The sequence below is a fragment of the Dermacentor silvarum genome, chromosome 4, assembly GCF_013339745.2.
Source record: "Dermacentor silvarum isolate Dsil-2018 chromosome 4, BIME_Dsil_1.4, whole genome shotgun sequence".
Classification (NCBI taxonomy): domain Eukaryota; kingdom Metazoa; phylum Arthropoda; class Arachnida; order Ixodida; family Ixodidae; genus Dermacentor; species Dermacentor silvarum.
The window spans coordinates 25786446-25804946 of record NC_051157.2 but is presented as its reverse complement, the minus strand read 5'-3'; positions in this window follow the sequence as shown (position 1 = coordinate 25804946).

Here is an 18501-nt window from a genome sequence, read left to right as displayed (position 1 = left end):
TGAAGCATTCGTTCTTAATGCACCGACATTACTAAGCTTCAGAGCCCAAGGATAAGAACTGGAGAAGGACATGTTGCTAGGATAGTTGGTGCTTACTTAAGTAAACACCAACTGACATATGACCTCATGTAGCGCAAGGGCTCAACCACACAGATACACATAGAACACGCCAGGGGCGCTACTAACAACCTTATTGACAGATATTGAGCTACACTTTACATACTCTTCCCAATATGCAGACGCATCAGCCTCAGACGACATGTTACTGAGGGCGTTTATCAAAGTTGGCAAAATGTTTTGCAAAATTAACGAAGCTTTTCTACATACAAAACAAATACAATACAATGAAGGCCGGACTCAAACGCGCATTAATTTTTTTGCGATACGATTTCTAAAGTTCACGTGCCGTTTTGTCGTTGTTTTTGCCCAGAATATTGATATCGTAAAATCGGTTGAGAAGAAACAGGATTACAGTGCACAGACAGCGGACGCGTCTTTTGCCAAGTTATTAGCGTGCTCCCTCCTTAGGTCATAAATGCAGCGGTCAGTTTGTTCTATGGTACTTTCCACAAGTCAAGGGTATTTCGTAGAACACTCCAGTGGCACACTGCACGTAGGGCTTGGAGGGCTTCACTTGGCAGCCTATCAGGTGCCCGCAATCCGGGGACACATGATAAAAGTCGAAATCGACTGAAGTCTGGTTACGTAGGATGTTCAATCAAAATTCTTTGAGCTGGTATACGTTCTGCACGTACAATGTTGGCAAAATTCCGTTAAGCAACTACTGCTAAGAGGCAAGTTTTATGAATTTTTTTTAGAATACCTTCAAAATCCAGAGGACGGTACTGGGAGGGTGGGGGACATGATCACTGTAACAGTAAAGAAAAGTCAAGCTAGAGTGAAGCGTACATAATAGGAAGAGTGGAAAAGATTTCTAGTAGAACAGGCACACCGCCGGAACCAATATAAATTTGGTGGAGTAGGTTACTCATTAAAAATGCTTTTTGGCAGGCCCACCTTACTACACATAGAAAGTATACGCAGGAGTCTCGCTAATCAAAAAGTGCGTATGCACTGCTTTCTTGCAAACTGCTTAGCTTACAAGCTCTAAGGCTCCGCAAAATAAAGTTGGTTCAGTTCTTGGCAACGAGGTGTATTATAATGTTTGATACTCTTGCTGTGTAGCTTGTAGAACATGAAAGTGTAAGATGACTAAACGCTGTGCTCTGGTTTGATCATAATGCAGTGATTTAGTTTACCAAGTTCGCTGCACACTGGCACTGCACAAAAAGTAAGGACCAGTAGCATCGTGCATAACGCTCTAATGCACGAATTTCTGTTACGGCGTCTGGCGTGTTCAGCATATAATTTCTTTATTGTCATACTGAGCTATACCCGCAGCCCTACTATATTAGTTAGTACACTTTATCTTCTTGCGATCACTTCGCACGCAACTATCTCTTCTTTTTGTGCACTCCTGCAGGATATTTGTGTGCATTCTATTTTTTACCGCTATCTCGTTTGTGTGTGTGTGACGGAGATGACGTTTCATTTTTAGTTGATTAATTACCTTTTTCGAATCAAAATGAAAATTATGGGGACTATTGAGTCTGGCTTTACCACAAGTATTAAATCGTTCAATGATTAAAAGATCAAGATATGAACACACATGAGTGCGTTTTTGGTATAATAAAGCCCTTTTCGAAAACGTGCGTGAACAGATAATATATATAAAAAACCCGCACGTTCTGCAGTTATTTATGTTAGACACAATCTGGTAAATTAAGGAAAATAAAACCGAAAACATAAAACATGCTAATTGGCACTACACGAATACAATTTCTAATTCGACTCGCCGCGGTGGCCTAGTGGCTCTGGCGTAGCGCTGCTAAGCACGAGGTCGCTGGTTCGACTCCCGGCCGCCACGACAGCATTTCTATGAGGGTAGAAATGAAAGACGCTCGGGTACCGAGCATTGCGCGCATGGTAAAGAACCCCACGTGGTAAAAATTATTCCAGAGTCTTCTACTACCGCGTGCCTCGCAATCAGATTGTAGTTCTGGGTTGTAAAACTCCGGAATATAATTTTTAAAAATTTATGTTTCAATACAATTTTATTTGGGCTTTCAGAGCGTATCTCCGTAATGAAGCGTTACTACATGAGCCAGTGAACTTGGTTTTAGCCTTGTTTTCTTTATATAATCTATGAGAGCAGACACAGCCAGCTACATTGATGAGCTTAGAAGTGATATTGGAAAGCAGCACCGTAACTAAGGGGGAGGTAAGTCGTTGATAGGTCGGCGCAACGCAGGAATTTTTCGCTGTGTTTATATAACTGGTGACAGCGCTCTGCCTGACGCTAATACCTTTCGTGAGTCGGAGGTCAGCACTGAGAGAGCGCCCCGTTTGCAGAAGTCTGTTGCCTGCAGAATGCCTTCGACGTCTCTACAGATGAAAGCGGTGAGGGGCCAGATGGCGCACCTCTGAGCTCCGTAGAAGGGAGGGACTTTAGTCAGCTGTATTTCTGCCATGTGATATCTTATTCTTTTAAAGATAACTCTAATATTTCCGTTTTTTTACCTTAAGTTCAATGTGAGTGTTGGTTTAAATTTATAGTCTCCTCGAAGGTTATTCATCACAACGAAAATTTACGATTAAAAGTTCACGAATGGTGCTTCTGCCTGATATTGTTTTAACGGATCATCGTCATCATCCTCATCGTCATCATCATCCTATATTAATGTCCAGTGCAGGACGAAGGCCTCTCCTTGCGATCTCCAATTACCCCTATCTTGCGCTAGCTGATTCCAATTGCGCCTGCAAATTTTCTAACTTCATCAGCCCACCTAGTTTTCTACCGTCCTCGACTGCGCTTCCCTCTTTGGTATCCATTCTGTAACTCTAATGATCCACCGGTTATCCATCCTACACATTACATGGCCTGCCCAGCTCCATTTTTTCCCACTTAATGTCAGCTAGAATATCGGCTATCCCCGTTTGTTCCCTGATCCACACTGCTCTCTTCCTGTTTCTTAACGTTAGGCCTAACATTTTTTGTTCCGTCGCTCTTTGTGCGGTCCTTAACTGTTATCGAGATTCTTTGTTAACCTCCAAATTTCTGCCCCATATGTTAGTACCGGTAGAATTACACTAGATTGTACACTTTTCTTTTCAACGACAGCTCCCAGTCATGATTTGGCAATGCCTGCCGTATGCACTCCAACCCAATTTTATTCTTTTGTAAATTTCCTTCTCATGAGCAGGATTCCCTGTGAGTAATTGACCTAGATACACGTACTCCTTTACAGGCTCGAGAGGCTGACTGGCGATCCTGAATTCTTGTTCCCTTGCCAGGCTATTGAACATTATCTTTGTCTTCTGCATATTCATCTTCAACCCCACTCTTACACTTTCTCGGTTCAACAGTTACATTTATTTAACTACTACAATAAATACTAGAGTCAAATACTTGCAGATTTTAATTATTAATGTTCGTACTTACCAGCTCTTTCTCTAGCGCTCAAGGCAAATAAATGGACCCTGACCAATGCACTAGGAGTGACCTTTTCTTGAGTTCGGCTCGTAATTAGGGTATACGGGGGCTCTTTCACTAATAAATAAAGAAAGGAACAGTTATGACGTATTCATAATGATAGCTAAGAAGACTGCTACTTAATGAATAAGTTTTTCTTCTGACCGATAAATAACGGCAGGATTAGATGAGTCGCGGCTGCGACTTCCGCTGAGAAAGAACGTTTTACGAGCAACAGTTGGCGCACCTGGCTTTATTTGTTCCTGTTTCCAAGTATTTTAAGAAGCTATCTAGGACGCCCACTTCCACACACACACACAAAAAAAAACTCTAACACTTCGAATAACTTCAAATGTGTAATGCAGATTGTTCTCGTATGTACATACTAATGTTTCTGCACATTCCATATCCGCATCTCATTAAAAGTATATTCTCGGTTGTCGCACTCCTAAAAGCCAACAGCCAGTCCCGTTCTACCGTTTCTGCCGTTCTCACTCACAGAGAATGGTAGAAACGTCAGGAGAGCATTTTAAGAAATGATGGTAGAAGAGCCAGTCGCGGAGTTACACTAATCTAATTTGCACTCTGTGCACTGGTCATGCAATACGTGCTCTGAAAGTTAATTATGTTTTTTCTTCTTTATCTTCATTTTGTTTTTATTCAAAACGCTCGAGTCGGCAAAATTGGAAGCCTGCTGAACACATTTCGAAGCCTTATGCGAGTCCGCCATTCGCCAGTCTCACTGCTCCGACGTCCTGCAGTATCCGGGCTTGTCACGTGAGGGCCGACACAAGTTCTTGGCTCTCTGTGAGTTCCGGGAACTGCCAAACAGCTAATGGTTCGGGCTGCGTCAAATGAGACTCAGGCCCACCGCCCAATACCGTGATACCGCCGTTGGCGACAGGTCAGCGAAGGGACGCAGAACACGTCGCAAACAGCGAGTGGACGAAATGCGCTTATTTCTCGCCCATCAAGCGCTTACCAGAACTCGTGGAGGCCACAACCTGCGCCTGCTGTGATGGTGGCGGCAGCAGCATCGACTGACAACTCTGGCTATTATTTTTTCTCGACCTCAGTATCTGTGCACAGTGAACACGCAGGTAGGACCACTGTGGTGTATTAAACGGAGCAACAGAGGAACAGACATACGAGAACACCGCCCGGGCACAACGCATCGCAACGCGTTTTGACCCGAACTGCAATTCGAGGACCGGCGAAGTGAAGGGTGAAACCCGAGAAATAAACTTGATAGGCGGGCCCCGAGCAACAGTTCTCACCTGACGGTGCAACCGAAAAGATTGGCATGGATCCCGTGTAACTGTGTAGTTACGACAAGAAATTAAACCAGTTACTTACGAGTTAAATCCTGGGCCGGCAAGTACTTAAATGAATTTCAATTGCCGACGAGGATAGCATTGCTTGGGTTCTACATGGTGTGCAATTCGACTGCACTGATGTGGACACCGAACATGACAGCGACGGATGGCAGAGCTGTAACCGTGCGTGGCAAACCCAGAGTTAAGATACTCTGGCGACATGTAAACGAAATGGAGACAATTGGTCAAATTGAACCAAAGGCAGGGCGTGGTAATTTCACCTGGAACGACTAGCGTTATGCTTCGGTACTAACGACATACAAAAGGAAAATCAAGCCAGTTTTCTTCTTACTTTTGTCGGACGCGAAGCGTGCGGGTTGATACGCAACCTGGCAGCAGGCACGCCATCATCTAAGACGGGCGAGCAACTTCTGCAATGGTGCAACAACACGTTGAGCCAAGATCCAATGATACCACGGAGGGTTCGTACACGGTCATTATACAGTCGACCGTACATTTAACAAGAAAAAAGAAACAAAATTTTGTTGTCAGTATACTTGTCTGCGGAAAAGGATGAGGAGCAAGCGGCTATCGGAAGAGGAAAACCGTGGCAACCGTCTCACACAAGCGGTGTGTCAGGGGGAGTTGATGTTCATCTCGATGTCAGTGGGGGAAACTTGAAGGTGTTGGGGATGTCGCAAGGTTACATTGCAGTAGGCAAGGCTGTGATGCTGATTGTATGAGGTTAATTGTTTATTAACACGGAATATGTCATAGAATAGAAACTATTTACGCAGTCACCTAAAGACTACGAGTCAAAAGTTACAATGACGTTACAATTTCGGTCTTCTTTCAATCTCAGCCGAATCTCCACTGAGACCCCTTCCAAAGGCCCTGCACGTACTTAAAGAGCTTCACCGACGTCACCCTCGCACAATTGTTTGTCCAATCACACTGCGGTGCGCGTAGTGTGCACACAACGGGACTCCAGGGTGACACAATCCAGAGTTCCCATGTCTTTTCAATAAATCCTTGCTGTGCAGTGGGCCTCTTGTCTCACCACCTCGCAAGACACAGACCCCGAAGGAAAATATTTTCACGCTCGTTGGGGCCTCTGGCCCGTTCGCGGAACGTTTCGGCAAGGGTGCGGTCAGGAGGCGATGGGTTGACTTCAAAGAAACGGCACTGCTTCCGCGAATCGAATGGCGGAAGTCCCGCTTCAGTTCTTACGCGCTCTCGGTAAACCACGGCTCCCCCGCTGGCTATAACTCTCCGCCGCCGGGCTTGCTGTCGGGCCGCGCCTCTCCTTTGACAGTCGTCGCTCCTATAGAGAAGTAGCCGACCACAAAACAACGCTGAAGTCCACTGGGGCAGTGTATAAAAACAGGAAAATAAAAATCACACAGACCACACGCACCACGGGGCACCACGGGGTAAGGGAAACTTTGAAGACTGGGAAGACCAAAGGCACCTTTGATAAAAGCCGTAGTGGACTTCAGCGACGTACGTATGTATATTTTGAATGTATTTACACGTACGGTGCAATTTGACCCAAGGGAAATAGAAGTTTCGACCTTTGCGGCACATAAACATATGCGAGCGTGCCACATAACGCGGTGACTTCTTCGCATTCTCTTTCACGAAGATTCTCGTATACGTAGAGACGTTGTCGCAGGCGCGTACGATTCTAGGGTCACAGATGGTCGCCCAATCAAAACGAGAATCATCGAGAGGTGAGGATGTGTTGCGATCTACAAGCATGACACGGCAATGCATTCCTAATTATGAAGCTGGATGTCACCAATCTAACTTTCTCGGTGTGTGCCCCTCCTTGGTAATCCTCCAGGACGTGTGTGTGCCACTGGGGCAAAGTAGGTAGACAATTCTCAAATGTACCGAGATGTGTGTCGTACTTGTCTATGCATGCACGTGTAATCGCCATTGTTCTTCGACAAGCGTCATACATCTTCGTCTTCGTGACGTTGCTGCTTGAACTTCTCACACACTGTGCATCCGCCTGACTTGGAGTTTGTATTTCGGCGTAGCGTAGTGTATGCATAAATGTATATAAAAATTGTTTGAGAATGATATTGCAACCTTTGTGGTAAATTAAAATAGGCGTTGCATGAGATTACACGTTTGATAGGATGACATTAAACACTGTTGTACGCATCGGCCTTAGTTTTTAAACATTTAATTAACCACTTCACATAGATTCCAACGCGTGCGTTGAACTGCGTAATGTTTTCAGTTATAGATATCGCGGATTTTAATGCGTTAATGCTGTTTCTGTAATATATGGCAATCCACAGCTGAAACTGTACTTTTTTAATTTTGACGCAGATGACGGCTTCAGATTTGCATAAAATTATCGTACAATGTAGTGTTTTGTTACATGAACCCTATGTTGCATTCTTTGATATACTTATTTAAACGTTCGATCTATCACCTGATTGGTCGACAAGTGCGTTGTGCTTACACTAATTGACAATATACTGTCTGTAACTGTTTTTTTTTTCGAGATGAGATTGACTGATTGATATCCTCAGTTATGGCAAGCAGCAGCACCATCAGTCATGGCAAGCAATAAGGGAGGCTTTGGCATGAAAGTTTGACTGTAAGAGGGGAAGGAAGAGACGGCAGACGTGGTAATGGGTGCTAATTAGCGAAAATACAATCCCATGATTAGAGGGGAAAATGTGCCGTTTTCCGGTCAACAGTCTGTGCACCAAGGTGCTTACATTTTGTGAATGTAACAGCCAATTCCTACCACTTTGCGAACTTCCTGCACGTGCCTCAGAATTACCTTAACTTGAATAAAAACAAAAATAAGCAGATAAGACAGCCAGTATCAAATATCTCCAAAAACCTCCCTTAATGCTCGGTCGTCTACGGTATCATTATTTGCCGTTTTTGCAAAGTGAACACAAACCGAAACCTTAAAGAGAAGTGCCACGATGAAAGCCAGCGAAACTCAATACGCGTTGAAAAGCTGCGTTGAAATCGAGCCTCTTTATCTCAGAAACCATTATACACGTACGACTGTGTAGATGGGCTTCATTCATTAGGCTGATTGGCAATTAGGAAAATTTATGTGTGCAGTTTGCATATTGTTGTGCACTAGCTGTTGTGTACTTGTGTGTGTACTAGCCAATTTTCGAGATTGATGCGTCTTATAGTAGAGCGCACGCAACAAAACCCTGTGTTGCATTTTTTGAAATCCTTACTTAAATGATCGATCTACCACCTGATTGGTCGACAAGTGCATTGTGCTTAGAATAAGCAATTATACGCTGTCTGTAACAATTATTTCTGTCACAGTTAGACGAGATTGATTGATTGATATTCGGCCAGACAGCAGAACCCACCAGCAGCCATGGCAAGCAAATTGTAATTATCTCAGTATTTACTCAGTTTTCGCAAAGTCTGTTGAGTCATCGGCTGTTCCAACTCTTGAAATGTGGTAAGGTTGTTTCCATCCAGAAATACGCCCGTAAGCAGGTACTAAGACCTATTAAGTTTCTCTAACATCAACATCTTGCAAATTATGGGAGCACGTCATTCATCAATATATCGAGTGCCTATCTGAGCATATCGTTCTCTAAAATGCCCAACATGGCTTCCGTTCAGGCTTCTCGACGGTGCCACAACGTTTAGAATTCTGACATTATATTGCTTCTGCTTGCGTTTAACCTTAAGGGACAGCTTGATGCCATATCTGTTGATTACAGTAAAAATGCTGATGCTGTATGCCATAAGAAACTTCTAATAAACTGAATGCAATTAGTTATGACCCTAAACTTCTAGGCTGAATGCAAGATTGCCTAAGTTCAAGAACTAAGTACGTTGCATTTAACACTGTTCACTAAACTCGCGTCATTTTTACATCTAGCGTAGCGCAGGGAAGCTCTGTCATGTCTCCTTTGCTGTTGATTATCTGTATAAATTACGTTGTCGAAGTTATAACGAGCACATCCGTTTAATTAAGATTATATACTGATGACTACGGCCTTTGTTTTATTATAGCTAGTACTCATGACCATTGGAATTAAATGAAGTTTTCTATCGTTTCTGCGAATAGAAGAGAAAGTGGCAATGCCACCTAATTTCAGGAAAACAGTTTCAGTGACCTTTCCGAAAAAAAAGCAGCCTTTGCAATTAGCTTATTTTAGTAAAACGCCCAAACTCGCACGTGGTACAACATTCAAATACCTGAGGTAGATACATACGCAGCTGCGAGTTACCTTGTAATTGTCGCGCTGCCTTGTCTATACTTAAAGAATGAACCAACTCGCCCAAAGTAAAATCTAATTGTTACATTTACGCTTGATGTAAAATGGCTGGCGCACATTGATTAACCAAAAAGGCATTGAGAAAGTATGATTATCTTAAAAGGAACTTGCGAGGTGCCACTAAAGATTGTAAATCAATGGCATACAAATTACAAAAAGGCCACTCCTTGAGTTTGCGTCGGTTTTTTGTCACCATATCATTACAAAGATAAAGATAACTTTGAGAGACATAAAAAGATCTTAAATTAATCGAATCATTATTATCGGTATTCTCCCTTCTCTAATGCTAATGAACTATTACTGAAACCTTTCCATTAAAACAAGTTAGGCCTGCAGACACGGACGCAGAAAAGGAAACGGACAACACAAACGCCGTGTTTTCCTCTTCTTGTGTCCATGTCTGCACGCCTAATTTTTTTACAGCGAAGCTGTTATGACTAGGCTTGCGTGCATTTTAAGTGACGTGTGCGAAAATCTGGCTGATCCTGGTGACAGTGCAGAAAGGGTCCGAGCACAATGGAACATACCCCTATGGACTCCTTGTGGTAAACCCCGGGACCTCTAACGGGCCTTTGAGCGACCCTTGTCACACCTGGGACCCAAGAGGTCCCTGGAACAAGAGTAACGACAGATGCTACGATCGGATCTTAGCCCAAAAGGCCAACCCGCGTCCGTCACGTCTACGTTCGCACCGCCCTCTCTTTGTTGGCGTTCCAACCACGTGCGTGCCTCGTTTCCTACCGCTCTACCGGTGCAGCGGAACCGTCGCGCGTGTACATAAGACAAGGTGCCGTTCTCCTTTTTGAGTTTCACTTCTCTACTCTCGTCGTAATGGGGAGGCCGCGTGTAGAGTCGCACTCACGGCGACGGTTGCATTCTCGTCTCTGTTCCTGCCGTCGCTCTGCGTAGGCGCGTTGCTCCTCGGGAGTCCGGTCTATACGCGGCCTCCCCATTCTGTGCCACCTCTGTGTCGTGGGCTAAACAGCTGCGCTGGTCATTCATCTTCACAGAGTGGAATTGCTCATGATTTTTTGTAGCATGAATGTCTAGCAACTAGGTAAACTTTCTTTCGATCTAACCTTGGCCCATAGGCACACTTGTGACTGCGTTAGTCTGTTAACAAGCTTGTTCGTGGGAAAACCTGTATAAAAGCTCCTGTCGTCTTCACGAATCCTGCTCCTCGGCCTACCGACGAAGTCATCATCTTAACATTGACCCATTAAAATCTTCGGTTGATTGTTTTAAGCTTTCCCTCTTTGCATACACACAACCGAGATTTGGAATGGCCTTCAGGGTCTTTGTGCGAGCTATACAATAACGATTTAACCGAGAAATTGCCTGATTATGTTGATTGACCAACTTTCCAATAATGACATTCTTTTATGCTTGTCTTTGATACCGCAGACTGTTTCTGTTTGTTTGCTCTATTTTTTATTCCTGATATTCTGACATTTAACTACTTTCTTCTGTTGATTGAAAGTAATGTATGTACCCACTCTTCCAACATCTTGCCGCGCAAGATAGCAGTATCTGTAAATAAATAAATAAATAAATAAATAAATAAATAAATAATAAATAAATAAATAAATAATAAATAAATAAATAAATAATAAATAAATAAATAATAAATAAATAAATAAATAAATACACACATACTTCAGGGTAATGGTGCTCAAAGTACTACTACGTGACAAGATGACAGATGCGCCGCGCCAGAGGTAAAAGAACAACTCATTGGATGATCCACGTTTTGCAGACTGCGGGAAAGTATAGAAAATGAGTAAGGTTATGCATCTATAGTTCTTTCACTCGCGATGTTTCTTGCTTTCGCTGGCGTAGTGTACACAACATATAGGGCCACACGCCTGCCCGCTGCGTAAGCGTCTAAGGTTGTGCGTACGTCTGATTTCATTTTGTCCTAATGGTGAATTAAGAACCACTGAGGCGGAACGCAAGTCACGAAACGAACTGTTTAAAGCGTAAGCCTGTGCCCAGCAAAACAAGTAACACTCAGTGCAATGCGGTGCAAAGCGGTGAGCACAATCGTAAATCCTCTAAATCTGACATATGGGTCTGACCCGTCAACTATTTAAACTTGACTCGTCGAAGGTTCCCGCGTAATCGCTGGCGCACGCGTACTTTACAGAAAGTGCTACACTATTCGCATTGCGCATACGATCTGATAACACTAAGTTCGGCGGCAACACAGACAACAGATAGAAACAACGATATTCTAGAACGTTCCGATACAAACAGGCACGTCTTGTGCTGCTGAGCGGTAACACAAAGTTCCTTGAATTGAATTGCATTCTGCGGTTTTACGTGCCAAAACCAGGATTTGAACATGAGGGTTAATTTTGACCACCTGGAATTTCTTAACGTGCCCCCAATGCACGGGACACGGAGGGTTTTGCATTACGCCCCCATCGAAATGCGGCTGCCGCGGCCGGGATTTTATCCCGTGACTTCGTGCTTAGCAACGCAACACAATAACCGCTAAACCACCGCGAAGGGCCATAAAGTTCTTATATAGTGGGTGAAATGCGGTTCCGGGAAAAGATAAACAAGTAGCATGTCAGTACGTTCGTCACAACCAACTGTTGTGTGGTCAAGACCGGGGAATCTATTGCCTTGTAAGGCGTATTCCCCTGACTTGAGAAACCAGTAACAAATTTACGGCGGGGTTAAGCCTGCGCCTGCAAGAAAAAACAAAAACAGAAAGCAACAATTTTAAAGCCAATGTAAGAAAAACAAATTGAGGTTCTTAAGTAATACCGGAAGCACGAATTTAGGCTGCAGAAAAGCGCCAATGAATAAAGTAAGGTAGGGCACGGTACGCTTGGCATTCTAAAATTAGGTCAACGAAGGCACAATTCTCGCATAGATCGTCTATCGAATACGAAAAAAAAACGAATATAAAAGTGCAAAAAATTAAATTCTGACCTTTTACGGTGAGAACCATGATCTGATTATGATGAACGCCATAGTCGGGAATTTCAGGTTAATTTTGACCACCAGGAGTTTTTTTTAACGTGCATCTAAGTCCAAGCACATTAGCGTTTTTTTTTCATTGCGCCCCAGTCAAAGAGGGGCCGCCGCGGCCCTAATAGAACCCGCGACCGAACTCATCAGCGCCGCGTCATAGCCCCTGGACTATCGTGGCAGGCAAGAAGGTCTAAAAAAAATGGGGTAATAAGCCTGGAGTATGTGGGAAGTAAGTATGAGAAAAAAAAATACCACAGAAAGCTTATGCAAGGGAGAAGTAATGGTGGATGTGTAGAAGTATTTTAGTGAATGTTCTGAATGGAGATAACCAAGGGAATGTGAAAAATAATTAGAAACATTAGTCAAGCACAAAAGAAAAAGTATAGTTAAGTAGAGTTGGGGTTGAAGGAAGAATGATGGAAACATTTCAATGTAAAGATAAATAACGTTGGTTGCTTGTGCATGAAATGAAAACGATATGAAAGATTAAGAAAAATAGACGTGGCAGGGATGATTTGCAAAAAGAAGTAATAAGGCAAAAAAAAATGATTGAAACAGTATGGACATATAAAAAGAAATAATAAATCTGGTTTCCCGGTCAGGACCGAGAAATCGATAGCCCCGCAGACAACTTACACATACAAAAAAGAGCATTCTTTAACTCGCCAGTGTACATTTCTGCACAAAGTGGGGAATAATTATGCACCATGCCGAAACTTTAACGTCTGCTCAAGACAGCTCGTCGCATCGACTTTTCGCATGGTTGTCATGATGGTTTCCGAGTGATAAAGGCTCTTGTCTGCAATAACTTTATTCAGGCATGAGCAAGCCGAAAAATAAGAGGTTACGCGTAACGTTTCTTCTGTTACCAGCAGAAGTCAATAGGGCTTACAGCTTGAACAACTCCTCATCACCTGTCATATTATCGCCTTGATATAACGTGAGTACCAGCATACTATAACCTAACTCACATTTATTCGATAAAAGTTCATTTAGTTTAGTTATATTGACTTTATTACCAGTCATGTGTTTTCTTTAGGAGTGAATGACACTCTACACTCACGGCCCGAAACGGCACTCAATGCCACTGGCGTAACGCGAATGATCACGGTCATGCTGTCAGCCCAAACAAAATAGCACCAATAGATCAAGCGAATCAATGTCAGAGATCACGGTGCCGTACACGCGTACCATCTTACATTGCAGCAAAAGCATATTGCCTTGCGCTTGACACTTTGGCCCATTGTCAACCGAATGCGTTTTCATACAGGGCGTTTTTGTTTTGTTAGCTGCACCAAAATTTTAAAAGTTGCCTGTGGAAGATAGCACAATTGTAACCCTTGATCTAAATTATTCGATGAGGCCGCCATTTCTACTACGAGAAGTGAAAATGCTTAATTAAAAAAAGCAGCATAAGACTAATTAGCTTTTTAATAAATTATTTACTGCACATATTAATCTACGAATTGTACATAGTTAGTTCGCAAGGCACTTGGAACGAATTCTTAGTACTGCACCGGTTTCGAGATATTAATTTTCAAAGCGTCCGACGAAATGCACTGGTGTTCCAGCTACTTTTGTGCTTCAATGCATAAAACAGCGTTTTATTAAAAAAAAATTATGCGTGGCTCCGCAATCGCAAACACCAGAGACCAGTGGAGCTAAGGAAAGCTTAGTAAAGTAGTGGCAAAGCACACACTTCGTCTAACTTTTGCTGGGCTTCCCCCATCTCCGCTGGTCTCTGTGTTTGCGATAGCAGAGCCACGCATAATCTTTTCCACTGAGACAAAGAGGACCGCCGAAGCGAGCACCAATTAGCACCGTTAGTCCAAGTCGTTGCATGTTGCGAATGTTCCTGATCACCCGCAACCTAGGATCTCCCAGTCTCCTGTGTTTCCTGGCGCTCGCTCAGGATTTCTTCGGGATGTTCTGCGTAGTATCGCGATGAATTCAACCGGCCACGTTCACGAGCCTCCGGATCTTCATTTCTTCGCCTACGCGAACTCTCGGCTTCTCTCAATATAAAATCTCGAAATGTTCTCTTCTGCGACGCTTGGTTCATTTTCCCTAGCTCTCGCTTCAGTCTTTCGTAAGCGACGAGTGCCCAGTTCTCTGGTTGAAACCTGCCGAGCCGCCGCCAGAGGCATCGGCTGTAAAGCCCCTCAATGAAGAAAAGTAGCGCCATCTCCTCTCTCCTCCTCCTGCGCCGGCGTTCACTCTCTCTGTGTCGACCGTGGCTCCCCCTACGCGGTGCATGTTCTAGCAGACGCTCTCCGAATGAAACGCTGTGGCTACGTGTCGCTCGCGCTCTTGAACTCGTATTCTGATCGGAATTTTTCGCGTTATGTTATGACTGGCTGCCGAAACAACGAGAGGACGTATAAATGCCGTTGCGCTTAGATGGCTGTACTATTAGCGGTGATACAGTGAGCCTAAAGCCTCTAAGTCGGGCTTTAACTGAGCCATGCCACGCGCGACTTCGGCGTTGGTTGACCTGGCGCCGTCATCTCCGCGTTTCAGTAGCTCCAGTCCCTCGTTGGCCAGCGGCTAACGTGCACAGCGGGCCTCTAACAATGACTACGCTTCGGGAGTGAATGATCCACCAGATGTATAATGCAGTCTTACAGGTTTCACTGACTAGTGAGCTACCGATCATTCGGCGGAAGCGGTCCGTCGATAATGAGGCTAGTGGCTTCGCTCGCTTGCAGGAAGCCTTACACTACTCCACACTTTTTTCATCTTTTTTTTTTTGCGGACTTGAGTAGCGCGGCAGCGGTCATCTTACAGGTGTATGCGAGGCTGCTTTTGCGGATCATATTGCCGCTTGCATGTGCTGCGCGCGGGTCCGAGAAATTCTACCCTGCGTATTGTATCTACTATCTTATCAAATGCAGAGCAGAAACGATGAGTTAACATCCAGGTTTGTCCTGGCCACTGACAAAGCCACGCAGGAATGAGTTAACTCTATAATCAAGGGCATTGCAATGTGGATAGCATTGCAGGTCCTTGAAGTGCACGGTGTATTCCTACGTTTGGCAGGCGGCTTCCTTGGCTTCAGCTGCTTCCGATGAACGAAGAGCGATGGAATGGCTTGACGCTTCAATTTTAACACGAAAGTGTTTTATGCCGGGGTCCACCAAGACTTCACTGACGTATTTCCGTCACGGAAATACGTCAGCTTACAATGTACACGAACATAATACAAAGAAAGAAACCAGAAGAAAAAGTTCCACAAACATGGAAAATTTGGAAATCGAACCCACGACCTCTCGGTCCGCGACGATAGATCGCCGAGCGTTTAACCCATTGCGCCACAAACGCATTTGCAGAGAGCTACACAAACGCGCCTTATATATCTAACACTCCCCGTGTACCCGCGCTCTTGCTCGGGGCGGTGCCGCCGCCTACGAGCAGAAAAGAGAAGTACTGCATTATGACACTAACGCGCACCGACAGTGAACGCTTCGGTGGTCTCAGCACTGAAGTTGATCGCGGAGGCTGCAATTACGACGCGCTGTACGCGCTGATTTGACTCCGTGACGATTCAGTTACGTGCTTTGTCTTGCGCGTTGTATTAGTGTCAGTTACGTGCTTCGTCTTTCGCGTTGTGCTAGCGTGTGCAGCGTAGTGCAGCTTCCATATGCACGACGGTTGCTCATGGTCATCGACGTTGGTAGTCGTGATGGAGGAGACGTGCCACCAGGCGTCAGCGTGGGTGCATCAACGCCTAAGGGCGCTTTAGCCACAAAACACCAATAGACATTATATATCAATGTGCAATAAACATTACACTACTTCTGTGAAGACACGTTTCACTTTCGTGTTCTATACCGATTCCTATATAAGAGGGATCAACCACATTTTTTGTGCCACAGCTCTGCAGAATCACCGGCTCAAATTGATCATCCGTGAAGTGATCTGCGCAAACGTGAAATCAGAAAACAAGGTCACCGTAAAACCTCACTCCTTCAAATATAAGGCGTAACACAACATTCCCGGCACAAGTTATTATCGCCGGGAAGTCTTGTATACGGTGTTCCTTTTAACACGAAAGTGTTTTATGCCGGGGTCCACCAAGACTTCACTGACGTATTTCCGTCACGGAAATACGTCAGCTTACAATGTACACGAACATAATACAAAGAAAGAAACCAGAAGAAAAAGTTCCACAAACATGCAAAATTTGGAAATCGAACCCACGACCTCTCGGTCCGCGACGATAGATCGCCGAGCGTTTAACCCATTGCGCCACAAACGCATTTGCAGAGAGCTACACAGACGCGCCTTATATATCTAACACTCCTCCGTGTACCCGCGCTCTTGCTCGGGGCGGTGCCGCCGCCTACGAGCAGAAAAGAGAAGTACTGCATTATGACACTAACGCGCACCGACAGTGAACGCTTCGGTGGTCTCAGCACTACGACGCCTCGATGCCAGCATTCGAAGGGACGCTGGCATCAAGAAGCACTACCAACGCCACCTAGGTGGCGTTCACCGTACTCAGCACAGCGGAGCGTGGCCTCCGCAATTAGCTCTGAAAATGTTTCTGAAGTTGATCGCGGAGGCTGCAATTACGACGCGCTGTACGCGCTGATTTGACTCGGTGACGATTCAGTACGTGCTTTGTCTTGCGCGTTGTAGTCAGTTACGTGTTTCGTCTTCGCGTTGTGCTAGCGTGTGCAGCGTAGTGCAGCTTCCATATGCACGACGGTTGCTCATGGTCATCGACGTTGGTAGTCGTGATGGAGGAGACGTGCCACCAGGCGTCAGCGTGGGTGCATCAACGCCTAAGGGCGCTTTAGCCACAAAACACCAATAGACATCAATGTGCAAAAACATTACACTACTTCTGTGAAGACACGTTTCACTTTCGTGTTCTATACCGATTCCTATATAAGAGGGATCAACCACATTTTTTTTTAGCTCGCCACCAGCACAGGTCCTTATCTCTTGTTCTGCTACGCGATACACGACTAGAATACTGAGCACACTTTTCACGCGCAGCACTTTTTACCATTTTCGAGATAGTTATCGGTCCTCGAGGATCTAGGACGATAGCGACAAGAACATTGATCTTCGCCGACCACCGATTTGAGTTTTTGCTGAAGGTGCAAAGTCACCCTAACTAAATAGCCCTAATCGTCTTTCCGCAGGTAAGTGCCCATTTTCCCTACGTACCGTCACCGCTTCGTAACATACTGCGATACACTCAAAACGTGCCGTTCGCATACATTCAGGCCACACAAACACAACGCCATGGATTGTATAACCGAGTCAACAAAAACCACGTGCGTTTGAGGACAAGATGAAATCCGGCCACGAAAGTTGCAAATGCAGCGCGAACATGCAGCGCGAACAGAGCGGCATTTAGGAGGGAGAAAAGCTAACGAAGCCTCACACAGCAAGTGGCAGCATGTGAGATTAGGGATCATTGAATAATCGCTCGCTTACCTCACACACCCGGGACCATTGTGGGTTGAAATCAGCGCGGCTGATTCTTTGAAGCCAGACCTTCCTCTGCGCCGTGTCTCGCTTCGCTGATGGAATCCGGAAGAGTCGCTTGCCGTCTGTTTCGCGTGTTCTGCACCCGAATGATGAGCAACACGGCATCGCGAACACTACGCCTTAAAAGCGCAAAGGAGACGCGATGCGTGGTGCCTCCATACACGGCTCGCAATGGTCTGGCACCGCGATGGCGCGGAGCAAAAAACAAGCAAGAAAAAAAGCGCGCGAGAGCACGTGACAGCATTCGGCCAATCGGAGGGCCGAGCGCCGAGAGAACGGGCAGGAGAGGAGGAAAGCGGCAATCTTCAAAGGATGTCGCTATTTTTTATCGAGGGGCTTTAATCGGCTGCAGTCACGGACACCGCGCGCGTTCGGCACGAACGTGGCGAAACGCGGTCGGCGTCGGCAGCAGCTCTACGCGTCCCACTACCACATGCCTCACTCCTCCTCCCCACCTCGCATCCACTATGCTGCGCGATGCTATTTTAACAGCGGAGCTGTTGAAGCTCTTGGTTAGGCCGCGTATCGCGAACAACAATTGTGGGCCGATCCTGGAGGTAGTGCAGAAAGGGTCCAAGTGCAATTGCACATAACCCTGCGAACTGGTGACGCTGTTTAAGCTCGAGGATGGTCCGTCGAGTGTACGCCGCAAAACCTCCGCCTGGCGATGACGTCGCCATGCGTCGCCTAGCAACGCTTCGCCCCAGCTGCGCCGGCCGTGCCGAACTCGCCACAGTTGCGTGAGCCGTGATGTCATCGCGCGCGCCGCATCGCTTCGCCTTAGCTTTGCCGAGCCATGACGTCACCGCGCCGTGCGGAGTGGTTGCCGCGGCTGCGCAGACACGGAGCTAAGCCGTGAGGTCACTGCGGC